Source organism: Nuphar pumila, chromosome 1 (genome assembly GCF_984573655.1).
Source record: "Nuphar pumila chromosome 1, dmNupPumi1.hap1.1, whole genome shotgun sequence".
NCBI lineage: Eukaryota > Viridiplantae > Streptophyta > Magnoliopsida > Nymphaeales > Nymphaeaceae > Nuphar > Nuphar pumila.
In genome coordinates this window covers 10,036,243-10,063,684 of record NC_143249.1, presented here as the reverse complement: position 1 = coordinate 10,063,684, position 27,442 = coordinate 10,036,243, and the positions used below count along the sequence as shown (strand labels likewise).

General features: G+C 37.7%; 1 pseudogene; it reads right to left on the bottom strand.

Moving 5' to 3' along the window:
- Positions 1 to 11,932: 11,932 nt before the first annotated feature.
- On the bottom strand, positions 11,933 to 19,138 carry LOC149847927 (pentatricopeptide repeat-containing protein At1g56690, mitochondrial pseudogene; annotated as a pseudogene).
- Positions 19,139 to 27,442: the final 8,304 nt, after the last annotated feature.

Sequence of the window (27,442 nt, the reverse complement as noted above, 5' to 3'; positions counted from 1 at the left end):
AATTTTACAATATCGGACTTTCACAATTTTTTGAAATTTCACAATACTTCATGTGATACTTGTCCAGAATTTCACAATTATTAGACTTTTGCAAAATTTATGATTTTTGTAGGTGATCGCATGAAACTTGTCATGAGTTTGGCAAATTGTTTGGAATTTTATAAAAAAAAAATTTAAAATCACAACCTGAGATGCGATTTTGTTGACGAGTTTTGTGGATGTATTATTTTAGCGTCATGACCTGCGAAAATCAGAAATTCACATTTGTGAGGGTAAAAGCATTAAAAAATTGAGAACCTGCAAAATTGTTCATTTGAGGAATTTGATAAATTGTAAGGCATTTTTTAAAATACATCAATTTTGCCCTACAGTACGATCATTTTTTTGTTGGCAATAACAAAGCAATAAAATAAGCATAAGGTGGATAATATATATACATGAAAGAATGGGAAGGATACGAGATTTGGAAACCACCATGGATTGATGTATGGAAGGACTGATAAGGAGTTTATGCACTTAATACCTTGAGGACAAGGTGAGCGGAGCACGGTAGTTTGTTATGACCCCCCACCAGTAGGCCTCACTTACCTTGAGTTCAGCCATGATGAGTGTGAGCTCGGTGAGGATCTTGGTTTAGTACTTAGACCAATTTACCATTGTACTTTTTGAATTTTCATTTTGGAGGGTGTATGGGGTCCACAAGTTTGGCTTTTCAGACTTAGAGAGGGTGGTGTAAGTTCACCCCCGATGATTCACTGAATCCCATGTTTGTATTTGGGGGTCCCAAAAAGCACCACGTATATAAGCACATGGGGCTCATATTCCCGTGTATGTTGACATCACTAAGCATTGGAGTCTGGTTCGGTTGCAAAAACTTAAGTACCCTTTCTTGCTATTCTTGCCATAAAATGTCAGTTTGAGAAAATGACAAAAATGTTCTTCATTCAAAAAAGGAAAACAAATGGTTCAAACAAAGGACAAACATGTCCTTCATCCAGAAAGTCGAGGATGATGTTGACTCTTCAAAGTCTACACAGCGAAACGAATTTTAGGCGACGATCCGATGGTGATTCGGCGAAACGATGGTGAGCCGACGATCCGATGGTCATCCGGCGAAACGAACCTAAGCCATAAAAAATGTTTGTTTGAACTTTTCATCGTCAGCTTCTTCTTCTTCCTTCTCCGTAAAACACTGTAAAACCCTCTATCTCTCTCTCTAGAGAAGAAATCAAGGGATGCAAAGAGTTTCTCCTAGAGAAGGCCATAAACATCAACTCTCTCACTCTCTCTCCCTTCTCTTTCTACTTTTGTGCACATCCAACAGACGATCCAACATTGCTTCATCAAACATCAACTGACCTGCACACTAACTGTAGCATCGTTCAACTTGATTCGTTGTGGAGCCTGATTCAGAGTTTTTTCCCTTACAGGGGGGGGGGGGTTTGGGGGCTCCTCCCAACATGGGTAGCATCATTCAACTTGATTCATTGTGGAGCCTGATTTAGAGTTTTTGCCCTTATAGAAGGGGAGTCTGGGGGCTCCCCCCTGGCGTGGGTCTGTGATCATCGCAAAAATTTTCCTCTCGTAATATTCTCTCTCTTCCTTCTCTTTTCCTTTTCTAACCTCTATTTTCCTCCTTTTTGAGGGGAGAAAAATAAAAGACAGAAAAGGAAGAGAGAAGAGAAAAGAAAAGAAGAGAGAGAGGAACTCTTTTGCGAAGGTCTCACTTGACCTTAAGAAAAGAAGATTTAAAAGATTACTCGCCTCCGTTTTTGAAATATTTGCGGGAAAATTAGGAGACGGGATTCGCTCGTCGGTACGAGGTTCGACCGTTCCTGGCGCCTTTACCAGGGGTAATCGAACCAAGGATCGAATCTATGCCTTTTGCTTTGCCTAAATATGATCTAAGAATTTATCCTAACTCTAAATGCACAAAGAATCATACTTGTGCAATGCAAGGATGTATGCTCCCTTTGAAAGATGTTTTAAAATTTTCCAAGTGTCCTAAGATGAACTTGGCAAGGGAGTGAAGAAATGGTTGAATTTAGAACTTGAGATAGATCAGAGAAGTTCTAAGTCTTTGAAGTAAATCAGGTTTGGAAGAATAAATCTTGATTTTGAGAAAGAATGATTCGAAGTTTTGACATGAAAGGAAATGAAGTTTCAAAGTCGGAAATGGACTTTGAATTTTGAACTTGAATTTAGGAAAGGAAATGAATACTTGAGATGGAATTGAATTTAAATTTTGAAGTTTGAATTTGGAATGGACTGAAAAAATCAAATGGTATTTAAGAATAGAAATGGATTCCAATTAGATCCGAAAATGGAATTGAAATCTAGAATTTGGAATTGGATTCCGGATCCTAAAAAGGAGTTGGATCTGAAGTCTAAGATCCGAGGTAGAATTGGGTTCCGGATCCTAAGATGGATTTGGATCTGAAGTCTGAGATCCAAGGTGAAATTGATTCTGGATCCTACAAGGAAATTGGATCTAAAGTCTGAGATCCAATGTAGAGTTGAATTCTTTATCCTAACATGGATTTGGATCTGTGTTCTGAGATCCAAAGTGAAATTGGAGTTTGGATCCTAAAGGAGAATTGGATCTGAAGTCTGAGATCCAATATGAGTGTTGAATCCTAGTTCCTAAAGAGGAATTGGATCTGAAGTCTGAGATTCAATATGAGTGTTTGAATCCTAGATCCTAAAGAGGAATCGGATCTGAAGTCTGAGATCCAATATGAGTGTTTGAATCCTGGATCAGAAGATGAATCAAGAACTTCCAAGTTTAATTTGAATTTGGAAAATGGATTTTTAGAAATTGAATCTTTGAATATACAAATGAATTTCAAAGTCAAATTAGACCTTGGATTTGAAATTTAGAAGATGAATCAAGAATCTCAAAGTTAAAATTGAACTTGGAGATTGGATTGGAGTTTTGAATGAATTTTGGAATGTCAAAGTCAAATTTGATTTTTTTGAGATCTGATTTGAATCTGAATATGAAATCTCAAAGTTAAATTGAACTTTGGGATAGAAAAATAGAATTTTGACAAATGAAAGGATGAATCAGATTTGATAATGATTGAAGATAGATTGAGGAAGATATTTACATTTACTTGGAGTTTTTGAAAAAGGAATTTTGAAGACATGATGCAATTTTATCCTAAATGATGAATGAATTTGAAGAATTTTGAAATTGGATTTAAAAAGCTATTTCATTCTTTAAGTGAATTAAGAATGGGGTTGAAGATATAATGTATCACTGACTATGGTCATTGGATATATTATATAATAATCATATTTAAATTCAAGTGAAGAATAAAATATATTTTTTTGTGCTTTTATAGAATTTAAAATGAAATTAACCCTCAATATACCCTGACTATGGCCATTGGTATATATTTTGAGTTAATCCTAAGTTAAATTCTGATAAAAGAAAGAAAATATTTTGAGAAAATATGATGAATTTTGAAAGTGGATCCAGTGTTATTTCATAAAAGATAAAAATACCAAGTTTTGTCTACACCCCGACTATGGCCGTTGGTGTAAATCATCAACTTAGAATTAACTTACCTCTTATGAAAAGGTGCATGTGCCATTCGTGTTTCACCATTGTGAGATTTTGAGAAATAAAGACAAAAGCATGAAAACAAGTAATTCATGGTATTTACAATGCTCATTCATTCCATCTAAAACAAGAAATGTAAATTCTCATTAGGATCTAACTATTACATAAAATTGAATTTATAATTCCAAGTAATGATATTCTTTATGTATTCCCTGCAAAAAGACACTTGGTTAGTATGAAAAATGAAGGAAGATTGTGTATATCATATGGATATCAAAAAGATGCTCACGGGCCAAGGTATTTAAGATCTAAGTATGGAAAGATGGAAATGATATACGCACCTATATACATATATCTATACGCGCATATATACGTATATACATATGTATACATATATATATGTACATATATATGTATATATGGTATATAATGAGGTAAGCAAAAAGTGATAGAATGAGATATATGCTGAAATATGAGTGGTTGGAGAGCATACAACAGATATAACATGTGCAGTGAAGCAAGTGTTGGTGAAAATCTCTAAAGAGGTAGGTTGTGAAGATGATGAATGGTGCATGGATGTAGGGTGTTATCATGTGACAATGAACCAGATGTTGCTGAAGAAGCATTGGTGGATGGAACATCACAGCAATTGCTTAGGCATTACTATGAATAAGTGAGAAATTACAGTAGTGAGCACTACTGTAAGTATATGGAGATTACAGCAATGTTTGGACATTGTTGTAAGTGAGTGGAACATCACAGCAATGCTAAGCATTGCTGTGAATGAATGAGAGGGGAAAAAGTGGACACAGTACAGCAAATGGATACCATGTGATGGAGATGCTAGTGCGACAATGATAACCATCAGTAATACATACATGTATAGGTAATAGATGAGAAAGAAACAATCATCACAGCTCATACTAATTCCAATACAGGAGACATTACAAAGTAACAGTTAGACTACTATAAGCTATAAAAAGAATCCAACATTGAAAGCATATTGTCCTATTGATATTTCAAATTTCAAAAGCCCAAAATTTTGAGCCCTAAGGTACAGATTACAGTGGAAGATGGACGTATGTACAATGACCAGCAAGAAAGGTGCAGGATCAGCATTTTGTGATCCTGCATCTGAATGGCAGCAAAATTCGGTTGGTTATCCCTTCACGACTGGGCTGCTCTTAGATTCCAATTGGGGACAGGAGTTATGTTGTTGAGATGGACGGACAATGTATTGTCATAAAGGGTATCATGAGTCAAAATTTTAACTAATAGACATATTATTGGCAGCTGACATATACATATGATAAAGAAAAAGAAGCCTATAACTGTACTATATGCTTACAAGCACCAAAAATTAAGCAAACACATAAAACAGCAAAACAAGGTTGGACAAAACCTTTTTGCAGAGGTTTTTGATGGTGAACCAAGAGACTTTCCGGAAGATTTTCGCAACCTACTTGCACTTTCTCGTTTTACTCGAAGGCTCCCCTTCACTACTCACGGTGGGTGATCTGCAGGTTGTAGTAATAAGTGTTGTATATACATGAAGTAGCATAATGAGGGAGTGGATGACATGCTGGGAGCAATAGGTGGTGCTGCTGTGTAGCAGAGATGGGGAAAGTATCAATGGGTGGCCATGAGGTGAGGGACATGTGTGATCACAACAAAATCGAAGACATGAAATGGTCAAAGGCGATGATGCTCAAACAGATCAAAAGGATGATTGGAGCATATTACCTCAGTGATCCATCAGGATCAAATTCATTTATGATGAGCACCAGATACTTATATAGAAACAATATGTGGGGAATGGGCTAGTTGAGAAAAAATGTAAATCAAAATGTATTAGTACAAACCAACATACAGGCATAAAAATTTGCAGATTAACATACCAATGTATTCGATCTATGTGTTAGTTTGAGCAACAACTAGTTAAAGCTGCAAGGGAAAGAGATTCCCACTGTCAAATCTTTCCCAGAAGGGCCCACAGAAAGGAGCATTCTGGATAATATTGAGTCTCCTCCATGCTACTTCAGGTACCAATTCATCCCCATGGGAACTCAAAAAAAAAAAAAATGTAAGCAGACGAGGAACCACAACACTCTCTTCATCTCTATATCACCAGAGGTCAGACCTTCGACTCTTTTGATAAAATGAAAAGAACCCAGAAAATGATTTATTTTAAAAAAAAAAAAAGAAAAAAGAAAAAAAAGAAAAAGGGAAATGCGTAATGAAGATACAGTGAAACAACAAAACAAAAAAAAAAGGGTCATAAACCAACAAATGAAAAGGATGTAACCCATAAGAGGGTTGAATTTTTATTGCAAAGTGTAAATCGGTATCTGCTACAGGCAGGCCGATATTGCACATGATGCTCAAATGGAGGAGAAGAGAAGCATAAAACAAGGGTCAAGTTAATCGAAAATAAAGATGAGAGCGGAGATCACACGAAAAGGAAAAAGAAAAAAAAATACAAAGAAATCAAAATATGGACAAGGATCAAGATTAAGCAAAGAGAGCCGGAATCACGATTCAAAATGAATTGATACTAAAAATCAGCATAAAACAGAGAGTAGCAATGCAAATGAGAAATCAAGGTGTCAGAGCAGGATCATTCCATTGATTTTGCGCGTCGGCTGATCGATATTGCTACAGGAAAATCAATGTCGCTGAGAGGCGCTTTTACTGGAGCGATAGGTAAAAAAAAAAAGAAACAGGAATAAAAAGGGGGTCCTAACCTTCGTTTTGCAAGAAATCTAAAAGAGGAGGTGTGCGAGGAGCACCTTTTCAGAGTATTGCTGGTTTGCTTGTACCGCCGGAGCTGAAGACCTTTCAATCGAAAATGAGAGATGCTTAGCCTCGACGTTGCGGGATGCTCGGCCTCTGTAGCCTTGCGCAAAGAAGCCTTGATGATGGGGTGGAGGCAAATCCTATGGCGTGCGCTTCCTCTGGAATTCCAGAGATTGCAGGCGACCTTTTGATTCAGCTGACAGGAAAAAGGGAGAAAAAAAAGGGAATTAGAAGAAGGAGAGGAAGAAGGAGCGAGTTATGGAGGGGTGAGGACGGATGGGTTTTAGGGTTCCCGGTGTGTCTCTTTCAAAGGGGAAGAGGGAGGTTTCGGTTGGGGGATGAGAGGCTGAAGATGAAGAGATGGAGGTTTGTTGCAGATGGACGGAGGAGAGAGAGCTCGCACAGGGGAGTGTTCGGCGGAAGCTTCGCGAAGGAGTTCGGGAGATGGCTGCTTGCGGTTAAGGGTTTCGGTGTTGGAGATTGCACCTGGCCATGGAAAGTTCCGGAGAAGGTCTGTGAAGGCTGAGCTGAGAGAGGGAGAAGGCGGCCGGGCGATGAGGGTTTCCAGCGTGAACGAGAGGGGGGGGCGATTAGGGTTTATTTTGTAAAAACTTTTTTTTGGTTTTTCCAAAAAGAGGCTCCCTTAACAAAATTTTCATAAAAAAATGGTTCAAGGATGATTTTTTTAGCAAAATCGACTTTAAAAGTTTAAACTCATTCATTTTTCTTTGAAATTTTCCATTTTTTTGGTTTTTGTTTTATTTTTCTATTTTTTTGTATAAAAATCCTAAGATTTACGAGAAATAAAGATTTTAAAACTGTTTTTTTGTAATTTTGCAAAAATATTTACAAAAGAGAGTTTTCTGAGAATTCGGGTTTTTATTTTTGAAATTTTTCTCAAAGAGGGGATCAAATCCGATTTGGATCAAAATTGGGTCAGAGCTAAGACATTGGGTCCGAATTCTAACGAATCCAAGGGATGAATGAATTTTTTGGTTAAAAATTTACCCGATTATTCAGAGGACGGAGGTCAGGGGCAAAAAGGTCATTTTTGGATTTTTTGGAAAATTTGGGGTGTTCACAGGGTCCCGTGAAAGATCCTACATTGCTCCAACGCTGATATCTTCTCTTTCTGCTTTTGTGCACATCCAGCAGAAGATCCTACATTGCTCCATCAAGCACCGACTGACCTGCACATTGACTATTGTGGAGTCTGATTCAGAGTTTTTACCCTTACAGGAGGAGGGTTTGGGGGCTCCTCCTAGCGTGAATAACATCATTCAACTAAATGAGTTGTGGATCTTGATTCAGAGTTTTTACCCTTACAGGAGAGGGATCTGGGGGCTCCTCTCAGTGTGGGTAGCATCATTCAACTTGAAGAGTTGTGGAGCCTGATTCAGAGTTTTTACCCTTACAGAAGGGGGGTCTGAGGGTTCCTCCCAGCGTGGGTAGCATCATTCAACTTGATGAGTTGTGAAGCTTGATTCAGAGTTTTTGCCTTTATAGGATGAGGGTTTGTGGGCTCCTCCCAGTGTGGATAGCATCGTTTAACTTGATTCGTTGTGGAGCCTGATTCAGAGTTTTTGCCCTTACAGGAGGGGGGTTTGGAGGCTCCTCCCAGCGTGGGTAGCATCGTTCAACTTGATTCATTGTGGAGCCTGATTTAGAGTTTTTGCCCTTACAGGAGGGGGTCCGGGGGCTCCCCCCCCGATGCGGGTCCCGCTGCACGGTCAGCGGGCGAGGATCCAGGGGGGCCGCCTTTGGCGGGGGGCTCGGGGGAGCAGCGCCCCCCGGACCAATTTTTTTGGGGCCTTGTATAATTTTTTTATTTTCTTTCCCTCTTTTAACTATCGAAAAAGAGCAATAAAACATTTTGTTTAATCGTGGGGCTCATGTTTCCTTCGGTTGTTTCTTGCTTGAGGTTTTTGTAATACTCCTTCCCACGATTTTTCTAATTTTTTTTTCTGTTTCTTTCCCACAATTTTTTCAATGACTTCTCTACAGTGATTTTTAGTGTTGTCGGGTCTCCAACGAGCCCCCAAACGATTTATAGTGTAGTCTGATCTTCCAACAACGATTTGTAGTATTGTCGAGCCTTCCTACAACAATTTATAGTGTTTTCAGGTCTCCAACGAGCCTCACAACGATTTATATTGTTATCCGGCCTTCCAACAACAATTTGTAGTATTGTCGGGCTTTCCTACAGCGATTTGTAGTATTTTCGGGTCTCCAACGAGCCCCACAATGATTTATAGTGTTATCCGGCCTTTCAACAACGATTTATATTGTTATCCGGCCTTCCAACAACGATTTGTAGTATTGTCGGGCTTTCCTACAACGATTTGTAGTATTTTCGGGTCTCCAACGAGCCCCACAATGATTTATAGTGTCTTCCGCTAATCACTATAGTGATTTATAGTGTTTTTGGGTCTCCAATGAGCCCCACAACGATTTATAGTGTTATTGAATCTCACTATAGCGATTTGTAGTGTCTTCCGCAAATCACTATAGTGATTTGTAGTGTCTTCCGCAAATCACTATAGCGATTTATAGTCTTATTCAGTAAGCAAATCGCTGTAAATCGCTACCCGAATTAGGACCAACTTGTCAGGGTCATATCTCTCTAACCTGAGGTCATATTCCAAATCCGTAAAAAGTGGTGTCTTCATTATTGAGTCTAGTTTATTCCTGTAATTTTTTCAGCGATTTCTATTGTCATTTCATTCTCAATTTTAACTAAAAACCATACCCCTATTATTCTATGTTATTTGAGTTGCACAACACTACAAAAGTGTAGGCACTGGGAATGTATATGGAAGTACACTTGACTATGTTCTGGTAGAAGGAATGCAATTTAATAATGAGGAAGCTGCATATAAATTTTACAATGATTATGCCTTAAAAGTTGACTTCAGTGTGAGAAGTTTTTCTTGGTCAAAAAATGCATAGGGTGTCACTGTAGGAAAGCCCGACAATACTACAAATCATTGTTGGAAGGTCGAATAACACTATAAATCATTGTGGGACTCGTTGGAGACCCGAAAACACTATAAATCATTATAGGAAGACCCGACAATACTACAAATCGCTGTTGAAAGACCGAACAACACTATAAATCATTGTTGGTCTCGTTGAAGACCCGACAACACTAAAAATCACTGTAGGGGAGTCATTAAAAAATCGTGGGAAAGAAACAGAAAAAGAAAATTAGAAAAATCGTGACAAGGGGTGTTACAAAAACCTCAAGCAAGAAACAACCGAAGGAAACATGAGCTCCACGATTAAACAAAACGCTCTATTGCTCTTTTTCGATAGTTAAAAGAGGGAAAGAAAATAAAAAAAATTATACAAGGCCCCAAAAAATTTTGGTCCGGGGGGCGTTGCTCCCCCGAGCCCGCCGCTAGAGGCGGCCCCCCTGGACCGCCGCCCGTTGACCGCGCAACGGGACCGACGTCGGGGGGGAGCCTCCGGACCTCCCTCTTGTAAGGGCAAAAACTCTAAATCAGGCTCCACAATGAATCAAGTTGAACGATGCTACCCACGCTGGGAGGAGCCCCAAAACCTCCCTCCTGTAAGGGTAAAAACTCTGAATCAGGCTCCACAACGAATCAAGTTGAATGATGCTATCCACGCTCGGAAGAGCCCCCAAACCCTCCTTCTATAAGGGCAAAAACTCTGAATCAAGCTCCACAACTCATTAAGTTGAATGATGCTACCCACACTGGGAGGAACTCTAAGACCCCCCTTCTATAAGGGTAAAAACTCTGAATTAGGCTCCACAACTCTTCAGGTTGAATGATGCTACCCACGCTGGGAGGAGCCCCCAGACCCCTCTCCTGTATGGGTAAAAACTCTGAATCAGGATCCACAACTCATTTAGTTGAATGATGCTACCCACGCTGGGAGGAGCCCCCAAACCCTCCTCCTGTAAGGGTAAAAACTCTAAATCAGGTTCCACAACAGTCAATGTGCAGGTCAGTTGATGCTTGATGGAGCAATGTAGGATCTTCTGCTGGATGTGCACAGAAGCAGAAAGAGAAGGGAGAGAGAGAGAGTGAGAGGGTTGATGTTCATGGCCTCCTCCAGGAGAGATTTCTTTCTTGGATAATCCTGCAATGCAGAGACGGGTCTTAAATAATCATCTTAGGGGTACTTAAGTCTTTACAATCACTCCTTTTCTAGAATCAATATTTTTTTTTGCACCAATGGAGGAGAGGGTACTTAAGTCTTTGCAATCGCATCAAACTCCAATGCTAATTAATGCTGACAAACATGGGGATACAAGATGCACAGACTTAAATACGTGGTGCTTTTTGGGACCCCCGAGCATGAGATGCCCTGTTCGGGGGAGGGGAACATATAACCTGCTTCGGATTTTGGGATTCACTTGTTTGTAGGCCCTAGTTGTGTCTATAAAAGCACACCTAGCATGACTTTGAAGATGGAAAATTGGAACTCTCTCTCTCTCTCTCTCTCTCTCTCTCTCTCTCTCTCTCTCTCTCTCTTCTACCGAATCAGCCTTAGTTGCAGACCTTAGAATTAGGTGATCGCCTTCCCAATTACTGAGTTGATCATCTAATCCACACCTTAGAGGCTAGATCTAGACCATCAGACAGCCAATTGGCTGGCAGACTTGGCCGATTGGACCACTCTTGTGCGCACACTCGGCTACTCCATTTGCCAAGTTCATCACCAAATTCCGACAATTCACAGCACAAATCCGGCCATTCTCCACCATGATCGGATGGATGAAATAAAATGCAGCTCTTAAACGATAAATGACTTCGCTAAATTACCTTGCCCTAGCTTGGACGGATGCATCAAATTATTCATGTGCACATCTAAAAAATAAAATGTCTGAAACACGAACCATCAAATACACATCTTACATATCTTTTCCTTTCTTATCGCAATTTCTTTCAATGCAAATACACTTGCTAACAATAGCTATGAGCTATATAACTTTATAGATTTTAGTATTTTAAAGCCTATAGAATCTTTTAAGGTCATTAAAAACCGTGTCTCTTCACAGGCACATTTTCTTCCAGATGCACTTTGATTACCAACAGACATGATTGAGCTGCAGACTTTCTGATGTATGCTAATCACCGAGGGTCCAAAGCCTGTATTTAATAAACTTGTGGTAGGGATCCTGGATCCAGTCACTGCTTTAGCCAAGCAAAGGTTGCATGATTTTTCAGGGGAGTAGCAGCTCCAATAACTGTACAATCGAGAAATTGCTTTATAAACAACCATCTAAATCCTCAGTTTCCAATGAACAAAATTGTCAAATCAATCTGTATGGTCTGGCCGTGCTGCTTTATGACATGCACGAGGCGATTTGTATTTCTACACCCACCAACTTCTATCGGAGGAGATTGTATCATTGGGATTTCTTTTCCAAGAGAAGAATGTATCACTGGGATTCCTTCTCCAAGAGATGACTGCATGACTGGGATTCCTTTTCCGTACTTTGATAGGCCCAGGCAGTGTCTTGCAACTTTGAATCATTATACTGGAAACTGATTCCAGATGTCTTGAATGAGTAGAGAAATGTGTCTTCTAGTTTCACCAGTAATCCCGACAAGAACATGCACCATCCTTAAAATGATGAAACCGGTTGGCATCTCTCAATACTGTCTCTCGCTTGGTGATCCTGGAAATCAACTTGATTGTAGAATGGCAATCCCCACAGACCCTGAGGTTCTTCATGACACGAATTGGCATGCCATGAGGCACCCTTAAGATCCCAAAAGCTACAGCCAGTTTCTCACTGTGATAACCCAAGCTATGCTCTTTCTGTTCATCATCCACATCATGGAGGATAAACCGCCCATCTGGACAGTACCCTGCCTCCCTCAACATCCCACTCAACTTCTCCAACAGCTCGACAATCATTGCATACTCGGGGTGTTTCGTTTCTCCTTCACCACCTGCAAATACGTAAACTCGCTTGTCAACTTCAATCCAACTACATCCAGGCATCTTATGCACATTCCTCTCCTTCATCACCTTCCTCAGTTGTTCCACATCTTCCCATCTTCCCTTGAATGCGAGCATGTTAGACAGCGATACATATGGCCCTGCATTCTTGGGTTCAATTTCCATTAGCTTTCTAGCAGCTATTTCGGGTATTTCTAAGTTAAAATGTGTTATACATCCCCCAAGCAAAGCACCCCACACTATGGCATCAGCCTCGACGGGCATCTCTTTAGTGAGTTCCATTGCTCTATCTAAACATCCAGCCCTGCTGAGCATGTTGACCATGCACGCATAATGCTCCATCTTTGGCTCAATTCCATGTCTCATTGATTCAAACAACCGCCAACCTTCCGTGACACTCCCTGTGTAGCTTCACGCAGACAGGACCCCCACAAGGGTGATATCATCTGGAAGCATGTCCAATGCACACAATTCATTATAAACTTGCAGTGCTTCCTCCCCAAGACCATGTTGTGCATAACCAGTGCATCGAATTCCACATAACAATGTCTCGACGATCCACTCTGTAGAATACTTGATGGGCCTTGTCAAGTTGTCCACACTTGATATACATGGTGACCAATGTTAAGATATTCGGTAACTCCCAAGAGTTACCCTCAATGGTTAACGAGTGATCGTTACCCACCATGATATTGCCGATCATTCAAGTCCTCAAAAATCGGCAAATGGAGGCTGTAATCATCAAGCAAATTAATGTAGACTGTTACCCAATCTCCTAAAATAGTGCATTCGGGTACTGCTACTATTAGCCAAATGTTTGTTAGTATCTTATCTTGTGGTTTCCATTTGGGTACTGCTACTATTAGCCAAATGTTTGTTAGTATCTTATCTTTTGGTTTCCATGTAACTTCTTTCCTAATACCGTGTAACGGCTAAGATTTACTCTGGCCACAAATGTAACAAGATGCTATTGTGTAAACTACTTAATAATTTTTTTACTCACATCTCATGCACAACGTCTGAGTGTGAATTTCCTAAACCCTATCGTCTCTCTTTCATGGTATCATAGCTCTCTTCTCCAATGAGCAAATCAATGGCGTCCAATTCATCCAACTCGTCCATCTCAATGATATCCACGGTAGCAAGTCTAGTCTCGATTAAACTTAATCAAGAAAACTATCTTCTCTAGCATTCGCAACTGGAGTCAGTAATGATGAGTCAAAACCTCTTAGGTTTTATCTATGGGTCATCTTCTCAACTCATTGAATTTGTCACTGACAAGGAAAGAAGGCAGGTAATTAATCCTAACTATCACACCCGGCGAAAAGCCAACCAGCTGGCTCTGAGCTGAATCAAAGCTATAGTCTTTGAAGTGGTCCTTAGACAAATAATGAGATTTAAGTCTGCCCGTAATGCCTGGACAGCGCTGGAGAAAGCCTATGATTTGTCGTCATCGTTGTAAATCATGATGTTGAAGAAAGAGTTGACTTTTATCAAGAAGGAATCAATGGACATGTTAGCATACCTCGACAAAATCAGATTTTTATCTGATTCATTGGCTGCCTTGCATCATCTTGTTGATAGCACAGATCTTATTCAGATAACTCTTAATGGGTGCCCCTTGAGTATGAAAGCTCTGTAACATCTGTTACAATTGGCTCTACTATTTAAGACTTTATTGATCTATATGATTTTCTTATAAATCAAGAAAAGTGTGTTTTCTTGTTGCACTTAAAACCGTCTGAAACTCAAGAATCAACCCAAACTGAGTTCTCTACCACTCGATGTAGAGGCCGAGGACTGGTTCCTACAAAGGTCGCTGAAATCAAGGAAGGGGACACATGTGCAATTTCTCTTCAAACAACAACTTCAATCAAGGTAACTTAAACCAACGAGTACCTATAACTTGTCAATACTGCGGTAAGCATGATTACAATACAAAAGACTGTTGGGATATCCCAAAAGCATTTTCAGCTATGTCCATGCAACATAGTGGGGATGATTATTGGTACCCTGACACGGGTGCTACTAATCATCTGGCGATGAATGAGAAAAACTTTATAAATAAATCATTATATTAAGGGAGTGAGTCAATCATGATGGTAAATGGTAAAGACTCTTCTTATTTCTCATACAAGAGACATGGTTCTTTTATCTAGAGGATCACAGTTTCATTAAAGAATGTCTTCCATGTTTCTGCCATCATAAAGAACTTATTATCTGTTGGTCAATTTACTACGGATAATGATTGTATTTTTTAATTTACTATATCTCACTTTATTGTTAATAATTGTCAGATAGGCAAGATTCGGCTTCGAAGACTGAAAATCAGTGTTGGCCTATATATATTCAAGGCAAGCAGTGACTCGTCGTTGATGGCAGCATATGTAGGAAAATGCAAATTCTTTGACATATGACATCAGTGGCTTGGACATGCCAATAAGACAATTGTGTCTTTTCTTAGATCTAGCAATGTTATTTCTCTTGATAATAGTAGGCAAATAAAAACTTGTGTTGATTTTCTCATTGGAAAGGCTCATAAACAACCTTTTGGTCACTCCCAATCCAGCAGTTCACAGACTTTAGAACTCTTACATGCAGATGTCTGGGGCCCTGCGTCTGTGGACTTTCGGGAAGGTTTTAAATATTATTTTCTATTAATTGATGATTACTCAAGGTTTTGCTGGTTATTTTCTATAAAAAATAAATCACAAGTGTTTAATTGCTTTAAAAATTTTAAGTGCATTGTTGAAAATCAAGTTGGCTTTACTATTAAATCCTTTCAGTTTGACAATGATGGAGAATTTACAAGTTCCGAGTTCAAAAGTTAACTTCGAAATCATGGTATCTTTTATTGCTTCTCGTGTTCTCATACACCTGAACAGAACGGTTTTGTCGAATGCAAGCACAAACACATTATTGAAACCAGTCTTAGCATGCTCAGTGGCACAAATTTAACCTCTGATCATTGGGTTGATGTGTTCTGAATGGCTACTTATATCATCAATTGAATGCCTACTCTAGTACTGAGACGCCGCACACCATATGAGCTTCTCTTCCACTGCAAACCTGACTATACTCACCTGCGAGTTTTTTATTGTCTTTGCTATTCCTTACTCACACCCTATAACAAGTCAAAATTCTAGCCAAAAACTTTATCTTGTCTCTTTCTTGGTTATGCATCATGTCACAAAGGTTACCTTCATTTTTATCCTCAAACTGGTCGTACATATATATCTTGACATGTCTATTTTGATGAGTCATCTTCCCACAGTTCTCGGATCACATCAACCTTGCCTCCTCTGTCACCTTCAAACTTAACTCAATGGGGCATTTCCATGTCAGTTGTACCCAGCATCTCCTCCTTATTTGTGTTGTCTCCTTCCCCGTCTTCACCTTCCGCATGTTAGTCACTCGAGTTTGTCCCTGACCACCCTAATGTGTCTCTTGTAATTGTTGTGAACACCGAGCTTGATCTACCTTCTCCGCTCAGTTTCCCATCTGTTGTCATCACTCATTTCCTACCTCACCCCCCGATCCCTCGGTATCTCCCGATTCATCCCCATCTAATCTAGCACCATCTCAGTTTCCTAGTGGTTCTTTTGTTCCTTCATCTACTCCAAGTATTCTTCGTCTCTTTGATCATTCTCATCTCATGATCACACGGTCTATGACTCGCTCCTTAAAACCCAAAACGTTCACAACCTCTCTCTATCCTCTTGTACTTACCAGTCTTCATGCCTCCCTTCTGAAACCTGAACCTTCCACCTTTAAATAGGTGTCTCAACTACCCCAATGGCAAAAAGCTATGGACGTTGAATATGATGCTCTTATGTGCAACTGTACTTGACATTTGGTTCCCCCACAATCTCACTTTAATGTTGTTGGCTACAAATGGGTTTATCACATCAAAAGGCACTCTGGTGGCACCATTGCTCGCTACAAAGCTCGTCTTGTGGCAAAGGAGTTTCATTAGAAGGAAGGCATCGATTTCTTTGAGACTTTCAGTCTCGTCGTTAAGCCAACTATTATTCAGGTTATTCTCTCACTTGTTGTGCCCTTTAACTGGGTTATGTGTCAACTCGACTTCAACAATGCCTTTCTCAATGGCTATCTAGATGAAGATGTGTACATGAGTCAGCCACCAGGCTTCAAAGATGTTAAGTTTCCCAATTATGTTTGCAAACTAGACCATGCTATTTATGGCCTCAAGCAAGCCCCCGAGCATGGTACCAACACTTGAGCACATACTTACTTTCTCATAGATTTGTTATCTCCTAGTCTGATGCCTTGATTTTCTATAAAGATCATCATCTTCTCATTTTTTACTGGTCTATGTAGATGATCTCATCATCACAGGTAATTCTCCAGAGGCCATCACCCGCATCGTCACCAATCTCGGATCTACCTTCTCAGACAAAGATCTTGGGCGCTTAAGTTATTTTCTAAGTATCGAGGTTCACTATGTTAACCAGGTTGTGCATCTGTATCAACGTCTCAATATTCTCAAGAAATCCACTATGGTTACTGCCAAGCCTGTGGCCACTCTGATGAGTTTGTCTCTTAAGCTTACCAAACTCGGCACTGCACTCTTTTCGGATGCAACATTGTTTTGCAGTATTGTGGAAGGCATGCAATACTTGTCCTGGCTCACCCAAATATTGCATTCGCAGTCAACAAAGTTTGTCAATACATGCATCAGCCTCATGAGGTTCATTGGTCTACCGTAAGCGTATTCTTTGATACTTTAAGGATACTATTGAATATGGTTTATTTTATCATATATCTTCCTCTCTTGCCCTCAGTGCATTCTCTGATGCAGATTGGGCAGGGTGCCTAGATGATCGCAAATCCAACAAAGGTTTTGTTGTCTTTTTAGGTAACAATATTATCTCTTGGTCCTCCCGCAAACAACACACTATTGCCCGGTCTAGCACCGAAGCCGAGTATAAGTCTCTTGCCTGTACCGCCTTTAACTTGCTGTGGTTAAAGTCCTTACTCATGAAACTTGAAGTTCACCTGCGCACCCCGCCTGTTTTATGGTATGATAATATTGGGGCATTATTCTTAGCAGCCAATCTCGTATTTCATACTCGCACGAAACATGTAGAGATTGATTTTCATTTTATTCGAGATCACGTCCGCACTGGCAATCTCCAAATCCAATTTATTTTCTCTGACGATCAACAAGCTGATGGACTCACCAAGCCATTGTCTGCAGTCAAGTTTCTAGGCTTTCAAGACAAGCTCAACGTGCATGCACCCCCGCTGAGCTTGCAGGAGCATGTTAAGATAGCCCATAACTCCCAAGAGTTACCCTCAATGGTTAACGAGTGATCGTTGTCCACCATGATATTGCCGATCATTCAAGTCCTCAAAAATCGATAAATGGAGGCTGTTATTATCTGGCAAATGTAGACTGTTACCCAATCTCCTAAAATCGTGCATTCAGGCTACTATTAGCCAAATGTTTGAATCTAATCTTGTGGTTTCCATGTAACTTATTTCCTAATATCGTGTAACGGCTAAGATTTACTCTGACCACAAATGTAACAAGATGCTATTGTGTAAACTACTTGATAAAATTTTTACTCACATCTCATGCACAACGTGTGTGTATGCAGACGCAATAATCACATCCAAGTCCGTAAGAGACTTCAATATTGCAGCATGGACCTGTCTACCATGATCAAGTATGGCAAGACCAGCACACACCCTTAAGATGCTAACAAAGATTGAGTGGTTTGGTCGGCTTCCTGATTCTAGCATTTTCCGAAACAGATCAACAGCCTCCAATTCAAATCCATTACGACTGCATCCTTTGATCATTGCACCCCACACAGCAGGCGTCTCCTCTACCTTTTCAAGCAATCTCCTAGCCAAATCCACCATCCCGCATTGAGCAAAGGCAGTAATCATAGCCGTCCATGATGCATCGTCCTTCTCATCCATCTTACTAAACAAATTATGTGCCTCAAGGAGCTTCCCGTTCTGTGCATAACCCATGATCATGGCATTACAGGCGACAAGTGACTTATCCGGCATTCTCTTAAACAGTTCGGATGCTTCCTCTATCCGGCCACATTGTGTATAACCTGTCAGCATAGCCGTCCAAGAGACCTCATTAATTTCTCTGCGGCATGACCTCAAACATCTTTCGAGCTAAATCAACCATGCCATTCTGGCAATAACCAGAGATCATGCTCGACCAGGACACCACATTGCGCTTTGACATTTCGTCAAACAGTTCTCGAGCTTCCCTTACCCTTCCATATTGGCAATACCCACATAAAAGGTTGGTGCAAGCGACGATAGCCTTCTCAGGCATTTGATCAAACAGTTGGCGGGAATCATCGATCCGCCCATCCTGAATAAGGCCCCCCAATTAAGACCGTCCACGAGACGATATTCCTCTCAGGCATCACCCGAATGAGAATCTCCGATTCTCCAACCATGCCCTCTTGCACGTACCCCCTCATCATGGCGGCCCATGAAACTATATTCCGTTCGGGCATTTCATCGAACACTTTGCAGGCGTCGCCAAGCCGCCTGTTCACAGACGTAACCGGCAATCATTCCGTTCCAAGAGGTGGTGTTCCTCTGAGGCATACTGTCGAAGAGGTGGCGGGCTTATTCAACCTTCCCATTTTGAAAGTACCCACTGATCGTGGCATTCCATGAAATCGTGTTTCTCTCATGCATTTCATCAAACACTTTGCGCGCACTCTCGATCTTGCCATGTCTAGCGTAGCAAGAGAGCAAGGAGTTCCCCGCCGTGGGCTTGACGTAACCGATCCTCGACGATAATTGCAGAGAAGAACACGAAAGCATAATTGTTCGGGAAAGCACATTTTTTAAAAGGAAAGCATTAAATGTTTGCAACAAGATACATTTGTTAAATATTTGCACTTGTATATATGATTAGGTTTTGAGATTAATAGATCAACATTAATGTTATCTACTCATGATTTATTTTGTCAATGATAATCCTACACATATATGTTTCAATGAGAGTGATATTCATACATACAGGCCATTGGCGCTAGCATTGCTAGGATGTTAGTTGCTTCACAAATAATCTCGCAATGTTCAGTATCGTTACGTCGTATCAGCCAGAATTTCGATATGAAACCGAGATGATTTGGCTTATTTTTAGATATATTAAAAAATGGCTTAAAATATTTTTTAATATTATTTTAATAATTTGTATCACGTGTCATCTGCCGATTAAAGATTAGCGGATTGAGTTCAGAATCGGAATCGGGGGATTCTCCTGAATCATTTTCAAAACGATTCAGGGTTCGTTAAGATTCTGACAACATTGGTCCAGTGAGTAGCAAAGAGGAACAGGTACACTGCGTTTTAACGAAGTGTATGATAGTGCTCAATAAGTGACTCACAACAATCTGGATCAGGTCCTACAGACTTGGGCCTGACCCATCAAAACTGGGGATGCCAAGGGATCAGATTTTATCCTATATCTGAACGATTATCCTATATCTGAACGAATTTGACTCCATTCAGTTTCAGTAAACTAAAAGTGCATTCAATTATGATTATATTAAGATATGGTTATGAGTTTTGCTACTGATTGAATGACAAATATCTTTATCCTATTACATGTAAAAATTTGGACATGGTAGGAGCGTTTTTTCCATCCAAATTTGAATAGTCGGATATCCAAACAGCATCAGAAAAGTTTGCATCCTTAATCAAAACTAGGGATGTAGACGGTACAGGTGCAACCTGATACCCGAATTTGAATCCATTAAGCAGGTTTGGTAGCCAAATCTGGATCTGATTAATAATTGCATCTGAATTTGGTATTAAGTTTTGCATTCAAACTTGAACCCAAATCGAACTAAAACCCCAACCTAATTATGGGTAAATACCAGTTTTAAGCTAGTCGGATCCGGGTTTTGTTTTATTCTTTTTCATCCAAATTTGAATCCAACTTCGAACCCAATTAGGCCAAACCCAATTAAGTTGGACTTGATAATCCCTAGATCCAACCCGAATCCAAACCATTTAGATCACAAGTGGGTGCATCATTGGTATGGTGTAAGAGGGGTTGTGCATCATTGTTCTTCCATAGGGTCCTGATGTAATGCTCTAAAATTTTAACCCGAAAATACGTAGGATTTTTTTATACGAAGTTTCATCTATGACATTTTTTTAACTGAATTAAGCTCTAAGGAGTCGGCCTACGCAAACATCAACGTCTAATAGCTCACTAAAATAGAATCGGAGAAACGATATTCAATTAATAAAACTCTTTTATTAAATAAATTTGAAACTAAAGCAAAAAAATTATTTTGAAATCGATTAAACATTCTGGGCAAGTTACATGTATGTAAAAACATCTCTACCAAGCCATAAGCAATTTTAAATCATTTATTCCATAAATAAATTATTTATGAGTCTAAATTAAATGAAATAAACAAGTATTCTATAAAAACTATTTTAGGAATCAATAGTTGGTTCTCATGGCACCACCACAGCATCCCACAACTGCTCTAGCTCAATTATTTGTATCTATTTATTATAAAAAGTAAGGATCAGACTTTAATGAGTCTTAGTAGAAAATACATCAACAATACATGCATACACAATACTAAACATACACGAGCATGAAATCAACAATCATATATATATATATATATATATATATAATCACCCAATTTAATAATCATTAAGCATTCAAATGAATAACTATAACAATTAAGTTCAAGGAACATGATATCAGAACATGTCACAATTAAATATCAACATCATCAAATGCAAGCTCATAACACAAATATAATTGTAAATGTGAAACCTTCAAAGATAATGACATGCCATCTAGGATAAAATTGGTAGTTTGGCCTCCTAACTTCATGGTCCGGAGACCAAGTAAAACCTTCCACCTAAAAAAAATAATAGTGTCCACGCAAGTTGTATCACCCATCATCTCCAAGAAAAACATGAGATCTACGATCATGCGAGTTTGGCATCCAACGCTCAAAACTGCTAAGTGTGATCTATGATCTTACGGATTCAGCAACCAATGCTCAGAAATCTCCAAGTGTGAAGTTATCTTATTAAGGCCATATGTCAATGCAGTTGGGTAAACAACCCGCTTAGTATGTCCTCAGTTCCTCTTTCAAAATCAATGCTCAATATGCAACTTATAAGCAATATGTGCATACACAATAATTTTTATAATCTTATGCACAAACGCACAAAACATACTTTATTGTCATTTTATGCACAATCATATCATGTTAATAATTAACATATGAATACCATCACATTATATGCAAGCATCACACCATAAACATGACATGACTATATGTTATATATATCACAATACTATATACATATACAACTCTATATGTATCATATGCACCTATACTGCATGTCATAGCACTATATACATTAAACATATCATTTGCATACATTACATATTAGTATATTATCAATACATGCTAAACATTATAACATAAAAGCATGCATAATCATCACATAACATATCATAAATATAATTGAAAACACACACTAGTCTCTAATAAATAGTGTGTCCATTTGGTTCGGTTCTACAACCAAAACATATTAAACTGGCCCACTTTTGAAGCCAGAATATACAAATCACAAGAGTTTCAATTATGAACTGCAGGAACATAATTTTATTAATCAATACAAATTGTGTCATGGTCAAATTACAACGAGTAAAAAACTAAATTTTTTATAGTAGATGCACGGTGTGTTAGATAAGCACAACCACAAACCTTGCCTCAATTGGTGTTAAGATAAGGGAGAAATAAATAATTTATTGAAACTGTTTTTTGTTCTCTTAACAGACATGCCGGGTTTAGTCCTTTTGAAGAAGCATTAAACAACAAATCTATATAAAGATAAAAATTCTATAAATTTTACTATAGATAGATGGAAACGTCTGACAAGATCTCCTATAAAGATCAGATCTAAGCTCCATCCAAGCTATGAATTAAAATTTATGGACCACATCCTATTTAGGTTCTTGGACAGATAGTATTCAAAAAATTTTAAGGTTTCAAAACCATCTTCTGTAATTTTTAATTCAAGTACTATAATGAATCTATGCATCAAATTTTTATTGAAAGTTCTTTAATATATAGTCTTACACATAAAAATTTTGGCCATATCCATGAAACAAATTAAGAAAAATAAAATTCACAAAATAATGTAATCGTCTACATAATTTCTATCAAAACAAAAAAATTGTTCCAACTTTTCGAGGCCATATTTCCAAATCCAAACCTCAAATGGAGCCAAAATTTCTTTTGGGACTTCCTTGACGTGCCTGAAACGTCTCTCTAAAATTTAAAAAATTTTGTCTTCGTCATTTGGGTGTAGAATAAAGTTCTTGAAAAATGTTTGAGCCCATAAAAATAGGACAATATGCTTTTCACACAAATAACACATTTAATTCATGTTTTTCATAAAATAATCAACATAAATATGATTTTTACATGGATTAATTTAACATAACACAATCACTATTAGTTTAGATGCAAAACATAATAAATTTATGTTGTATATACGTAATTCAATGCATGAAGATAAGTCCTGAATTACACATGATCATTTTCTCTAAAATAGGCATACGTACACTGAAACACATATCATAAAATTAAAATTAATTTATGAATAACATATCAATCATAGATTGATTTAACATAACGCAATCAATATCAGTTTAGATTCAAAACATAATCAATTCATGTTGTATACACATAATGAAATGCATGAAAATAAGTCCTGAATTACATATAGTCGTTTTCTCCAAAATAAGCATATGTACACTTAAACACGTATCGTAAAATTAGAATTAATTTACAAATAACATATCAATCATGCACATATATATCAGATTTGACATGAATATGAATAAACACAAGCTAATCATAAATTAATCTAACACAAACCATAAATGAAATCATGCAAATCATTTTTTTCAAAAAAGGCTTTCATAAACCCTAATGAGTATGACCTACATGAATTTATTTATGAAATTAAATTAGGATCTAACATAAAAAATATTCGAATCACACTTTATATGATTTTTAACACAAAACATAACAACATAAACTCTTAAGAACCAATTTTCTAAAAAGAAACCTGAATTCCCAAAATCGATTTTCAATATTTAGGGTTTTATTTTTTTAAATATTATTTTAATTAAATATCGATTTCAATAGAGTTTATACATGTTGATCATGATAAATACACATGCATCATAGATTTAAAATATCAAACATGATTCTTTTCAAGCAACCAACAAGATTTATGTATTTACCAAAAATTGTTTTTAACAAAAATCTATTTGGATTCTCGTAGACCTCCAAAACCACTGGATATCAGTCCAAGGATGAAGTTAAAGCTCATATCACATCAAATACACATCTAAAATTTTATTCCAGCATGTAGATGTACCCTTGGTGCTATGCATACACAAAATTCGAAGGTTCCTTACTTGAAAAATTGTCAAGATGGAAATTACACAGAAAACATCAGATGTGGGTGTGTAGCCTCACCACCTTCTTGTTTACCTTTCTCAAACACCTTCAATGGCTGCAATACCACCTAAAGAGACCTCTCTTAGAGAGCGTGAATAGGCAGAAAGAAGGTAAACAAGAGAAATAAAATAAAAACTAAAGAAAATTGAGAGATAAAAAGGGAGAAAGAGAGGACTTACATGATTCATGTGAGGGGGTCTTAATATAAGCTCTCTCCTCAACCTCCTTCTCCTTCCTTCTGACCTATTCTCAATAGAGAGATGACTCTATCCCCAAACTTGAGTTTGGAGGAGAGAGTCTATTTTTTTTCTAAACTTTTCAAAGGCTTCTTATTAAGTCTCCAAATTCCAAAAGACTCCCACACATTTTGAAAAGCCTAGTTCTTATTTGTTTTCTTTCCTTATTTTATTAAAGTATTTAATTAATTAATTATCCAAAGAGCGAGGTGGGGACGTTCCACCCTCCGAGAATCTTCTATTGATTTAAGTCCAAATTCATATGGACTTCCACCACTAGGAAGGGCCCATTTAAGGTGCACCTCACCCTAGGGTCCATTTGTTTTTAATTAAAAACCCAATAAACTTAATTAAGAGTCCAATAAAATCCTCTTCAATTAAAGTGCAAATCCAATGTGCCAATTTGGACTTATATTGGATTCAAATTAAATCTACTTAATTCACAAATAAAGATCTAAATTAAAATTCAGAATAAACCCAAATCCAATTCCAATTCTATATCTAAATTCACATTAGATTCTAATTCAAATGAAAAACAACCAAATTTTGAGACATGAAAATTTTATTTTTATTTATTATAAATATTAGGAAAAAATTTCAGCTATTACACCTCATATAACAGAAAGTGGACAAGCAAGTGAGCAAGTGGGTGCCGCTATCCTGCAAGGAGTTCATGGCTCGTTCATACCCATGGAGCTGGGTTGGGTCAGAGATGTTCCTTGTAGGATCCAATCATCTAGGGTTGGTAAACAAGCAAATGGACTGAGCTTGCCTTATTCAAGATTGACTTGTTTTGTTCAATCTACAAGGTTGAGCTTGAGCTCACCCCCATTATGAGCTTGAGTCAAACAAGAGCAGTTTCGAACTGGGTCGTTTTAAACACACACACACACACATGAGAAGTTGGATGATGTTCCCCCTTGTGGCCCCAATGTGCTCTAAACTTACTACTCATTGATCAAGTGGTAAAAAACAAACATCTTTTTGATATCATTGTTTTAAGGGTGTCAAATCAACAGATCATAATACACTAAAATTTTATGGCTTAAGAAATCATGAAAAAGGAAGGTCCAAAATCTACAACTAATGATGATCAGTCGACTCCCATTTTTTGATGTTTGAATGTTTTATCAATTGGACCCTATACGTTTGCTCTTTATAATTTACTAAATAATCGGTCCACCCATATAGCCAGGCCTTATAAAATCAAATGGTAAAAAAGGTCTATATTAATATGTTTATCAAGATTGAAAGTAAAAATAATTGGAATCATAAATATATTTACAGGCTACTAATAAAGGTAAGGAACTAATGAGCTATAAATCATAGGTGCAAGTTGTATAGACTCAATCTAACCACATAGATGTATTCAACATAGTTTGTTTGCTAAGGATCAAGCCTTGGATCATGCTTTTTGTAAAAATGTAATCTTTTGAGTTACGAAATTTTGGCTCATTATGGTCCGTTGATTTTTGAACCCTTTTAAAAACATAATTACTTGTCATAATCACATGATTCAAAACAAGTTTTTTATTAAACAAACCATGTAGATTATACATTCAGAACATTTGATCTACAAAAAAATGGATTTTTTTGAAGAAAAGAGTGATTTCTACCCATTAGTTTCTTACCTTTAAATTAATTCTATTTAGCATTAGCTATATTTTTCTAAAAAATGGAAGCATTCAACCATATTGAAATGACTGAAATATCCTTAAAAGAATGGTGTTTTTAAAAATGTATGGTTACTACTTCGCATTATAGGTCTTTTGAACTTAAAGAGAAATAAGAAGTCAACTACCTTTTCCAAAAAAGTAACTTTATGTATTTATCAAAGTTACTTTTTTTACTTGAAAAAGTAATAATGCATTTTAAAAAGTATCATTATTTAAAAAAAAAATAACGATTTCAATAAACCATATATATATATATATATATATATATATATATATATATATATATATATATATATATATATAGATAGATAGAGAGAGAGAGAGAGTAATGCGGTCCTTTGGCCCCTTTTTTCGTTAGGTCTCGTTAGGGCCCTTAAAAAATTGTAGTTTTAAGTTTTTTTTCTCACATTTAATACCATAGATGTGATCTATAGGTTTTGTTTAGTGGGAACTGGCTTTTAGATCCAAAAATCAATGGCTATGAAGACATCAATTTTCCCTGGCTCAAAAAAATACATTTTCATTAAAAAAACATGATCCAAGAGTCGATTCCTAGTAAATCGAGCATTCGAGACACATCTAACAGTTCAGATCTATCATAAAACACTTAAAACTATGAAGCTTAATGAGTCCTAATAAAAAAAGGGGCCTAATATGTACAATTCTAGTGTGTATATATATATATATATATATATATAAAGAGAGAGAGAGAGAGAGAGAGAGCCGTCAAACTTGGTTGTATGTTTTCTTTTATCATCTAAAAAGATGATAAACTGAAGGAAATGAACCCTTAATTTTTTATATCTATGTCCTGCCTAACAGCTAGTTTATTTATCTATTACGTGAGTTTCCCCTGTTCCAGTTCACCTCATTTAACATAACGTATGCATAATGGGCTGAATATCAGCTTATTTTATGAGCCCAGACAACCTAATTACCAGGCCCAATTACAAGCCGATGCTCTTAAAGTCTAGCAAATGTTTTTGCATAAAACATTCCACCAGGCGCCCAGAAGGGCTCTGCTTATCTGGTAGGGTTAACCTATGAATGCCACCAAGTTTACAGGATGTCATGAGCTCAAAACCCATGGAGGGCATCTCTTGACACAAGGTCAAAGCTGGGTGCTCTTCAGTGGGCAGGGAGGCCTTTCAATGAGCAGTTAGAGGAGGGGTGTTCCTTTGGCCTAGCACCCAAAAAAAAATACTAGGGCACATACAAAGTTGGTGCCATATCGATTTCAATAGATGGGTTGTTTTCAAAAACCTGTTTTCAGAATGAGAGCTTATTAAGATATTGAGAAAGAATGAGACTCCCTTTAACACATTCTTTCCTTGAGTTATTATTTTTTTATTTTCTTAGGTTATGTTTAGAAGCGAGAAAACATCTCATAGGAAAAGGAAATTTTACCTATGAGAAGTTTCCATATGAGAACTTTTCTTCATGAAAAATTTTCTCTTGTTTGTGTGACATTAAAAAATTGGGTTGGAACTATAAAAAACAAAAAGAAAAATCGGGTTGGAAAAATGTTATATTGTTTTGATTAAGGTGAGGTCTGCTCTCAAAACAAGCTGAGGTTAGGCAGACCCCTACCAGTTATACAACGATTCCATTGGGATTTGAACTTGCAACGTTTAAACACATGGTGACATGCACTAGCTGCTCCTACAAGACAGGCCTAGCCCTCGT